Source organism: Ursus arctos, unplaced genomic scaffold (genome assembly GCF_023065955.2).
Source record: "Ursus arctos isolate Adak ecotype North America unplaced genomic scaffold, UrsArc2.0 scaffold_27, whole genome shotgun sequence".
In the NCBI taxonomy this organism is placed as follows: Eukaryota; Metazoa; Chordata; class Mammalia; order Carnivora; family Ursidae; genus Ursus; species Ursus arctos.
In genome coordinates, this window is record NW_026622952.1 from 8,626,501 (window position 1) to 8,630,109 (window position 3,609).

The window sequence follows — 3,609 nt, forward strand, 5'->3', positions numbered from 1 at the left end:
TTATGAAGTCTCATCAAATGAGCAGGAAGACCAGGGTGATGGCTGCAAGGTAAAATCTTAAGTGTTGATAAAAAGAGTGCCCTCAGGATATCCAGCTACAGGCTAAGAATTCCAAAGTCACTGCCTGTGATTCTACCATTAGAACTTAAAATTCCCATTTGCAATGACATGGATGGAACTAGAGGGTATTATACTAAGTGCAATAAGTCAGAGAAAGACAAATACCGTATGATTTCACTCATATGTGGAATTTAAGAAACAGAACAGATGAGCATAGGGAAAGGAAAGGAAAAATAAAATAAGATGAAAACAGAGAAGGAGGTAAACCACCTCTTAACTATAGGAAACAAACTGAGGGTTGCTGGAGGGGAGGGGAGTGGGGGAATGGGGTAATTGGGTGATGGGCGCTAAGGAGGGCACTTGATAATGAATACTGGGTGTCGTATGCAGATGATGAATCACTAAATTCTACCCCTGGAACTAATAATACACTATATGTTAACTAAATTGAATTTAAATCTAAAAATGTTAAAAATTCTTAACTTCTCACTTCCTGTCCCTTTTAAAAATGCAAAGGCCCCTAAGTGAATCCAGTTAATTCACACTTTCTTCAGACTTCACTTATCTGTAGTCTTTTATTGGATACAGTAGCAGAATTATCCAAGGCCAAGAACTATGCCTTCATTCTTTGTAGTAATGGCAGATGGGGAGTTTGGAAAGCAGACTCCCCAATTACTAATTTTTAAAAAACTAGAATTCACATTTAAGCAGTCCATTAAAACACCTGGCCCTGGGGCGCCTGGGTGGCACAGTCGTTAAGCGTCTGTCTTCAGCTCAGGGCGTGATCCTGGCATTCCGGGATCGAGTCCCACATTGGGCTCCTCTGCTGGGAGCCTGCTTCTTCCTCTTCCACTCCCCCTGCTATGTTCCCTCTCTCGCTGGCTGTCTCTCTGTCAAATAAATAAATAAAATCTTCAAAAAAAAAAAAAAACAAAACAAAACAAAACCAAAAACACCTGGCCCTGTTCCCATGGCAAATTTGAGGTGGCCTCCCTCCTTTCCCACATAGTTCCTCTCAAAGTGTTTTTTTTTTATGGCTATTCCTCTGAAAAAAACACTTTCAATGACTATTTTTAACTGGATTTTTATTAGGGCAAAAATGTTGGAAGTTGTCTCCACCTGTACTAAATGTCCTAGGCATGCCTCTGGTCCTCAGTTAACTCTTGAGGAAAGATTTATGCTACTTCATCAGTTGTCCTAATTGCTGTCCAAGGTTCTGATTGCATGGACAGGCAGAAATGTGTGAAAGAAAACATCTCAGGAAATTCTGCCCTAATGACCACTCAGCCGAGATTAACTGTTCTAGTCTGAGTTCCTTCTCTTACAATATCTTACTTAGCATTTTGCTTAAATTATGATTGGGACATACTGTCCTAACAAGTGACACAGGGTGGGGGGGCGTTCTTTTCCTTTAAATTAAATGATTCTCAACAAGGGGTGATTTGGCAACATCTGGAAACATTTTTGGTTGCCAGAAATGGGGGTGGGAGAAAGGAACAGAAGTATTACTGGCATCTAGTGGATAGGAACTAGAATATTGCTAAATATTCTAAAATGCACAAGACCGACCCCAGCAAAAAGGACTAATCAGCCAAAAATGTCAATAGTGCTAAGGTTGAGAAACTTTGTTTTAAATGAATCTCCAGAGAAAGGAACATTGCCACTTTCCTTCTTCTTCTATGGTAAGGTAGCTGGGTCTGATGTCTGACAGAAAAACTTTTTTTTTTTTTCCCCCAGAAAAGCTTCTAAAGACAGGAGCATCCTGGTTAGGAGTTTGAACTTTGAGTCAGACAGACATGGAGTTTACTCCCAGATCTGCCACTTAGCTCTGTGATCTTAGATAAGTTACATAACCTCTCTACAAAGGGTTTTCTCAGGTGTAAAATTAGCAATGGTATTTCTTTATTGGGTTGCTATGAAGAATCAGCAAATGCACACAAGATGCTTTGGCACAGACCTTGATAAACACAAGCATATGTTAGCTGTGATGATTGTTATTCTCCAGTGAGAGTTTTATCAACTCTAATTTCTTTTTTTTATTATTGTATTCAGTTAGCCGACATATAGTACATCATTAGTTTTTGATGTAGTGTTCAATGATTCATTAGTTGTGTATAACACCCAGTGCTCATCACAACATGTGCCCTCCTTAATGCCCATCACCTGGTTACCCCAGCCCCCACCCCCCCTCCCTTCTGTAACCCTCAGTTTGTTTCCCAGAGTCCAGAGTCTCTCATGGTTTGTCTCTATCTCTGATTTCTTCCCATTCGGTTTCCCCTCCCTTCCCTATGGTCCTCCACGCTATTCCTTATCTTCCACATATGAGTGAAACCACATGATAATTTCCTTTCTCTGGTTGACTTATTTCACTTAGCATAATCCCCTCCAGTTCTATCCATGTCGATGCAAATGGTGACTGTTCATCCTTTGGCTGAGTAATATTCCATTGTATATATGAACTATGTCTTCTAATGGCTGAGTAATATTCCATTGTATATATGAACTATGTCTTCTTTATCCATTCATCTGTTGAAGGGCACCTCAGCTCCTTCCACAGTTTGGCTATTGTGGACGTTGCTACTATGAACATTGGGTTGCATGTGTCCCTTCTTTCCACTGCATCTGTATCTTTGACGTAAATACCTAGTAGTGCAATTGCTGGGTTGTAGGGTAGCTCTATTTTTAACGTCTTGAGCCACAGCAACTTCTTTCAAGACACGTCTCTAAAGGCAAGGGAAACAAAAACAAAAATGAACTTTTGGGACTTCATCAAGATAAAAACCTTCTGCACAGCAAAGGAAACAGTCAACAAAACTAAGAGGAAACCCACAGAAGGGGAGAAGATATTTGCAAATGACATTACAGGTAAAGGGCTGGTATCCAAGATCTATAAGGAAATTATCAAACTCAACACTCATTTCAATACACTCCGACCAGACAGAACTAAGTCTTGGTGTAAGCCAGACCTAGAAGCGTATACCAAAGGACACCCTTCAGTCTCTTTTCTAGTATTAACTATTTCTTAGCCCACTCTTGCTGTCATGAACTCTTTCTTTGCAAAAGGGGAATATGAGAATGCGAATGGTATGAACAACGTGGTTAGGCACTAACGTGGCTTCATTCATTCACTACATCTGGCTGGGCTTGAGGGCAGGAAGAAAATAAGGAGGAATAGATTAGCTACGAAGGTGAAACAAAGATGACTAAAATGTGATTTCTAATGAAGGACTCAAGGTACTAATTTAGAATGGGGGAACTAAGACATGGACACAGAGGAGCTTGATATAAAGTAGAAAATGATAAACTGCCAGGGAAATGAGGCCAAACTTCAGAGAGCTTTATGGGAGAAGAGTTTACTTCTGGGTAGAGAAATTTTTGAGGGTGTGGTGATATTTGGGCTGGACCTGAAAATATAGGAATTGTGTTGGTAAGTAAAAGCTATCCAGATAGAAGAGATGGCCTAACCAATTAATCACACAGAAGCAATAAATCATAAAGCATATGGAGGTTGTGATTTAGTATAACATGGCAGGCACATCAGTTATGTGT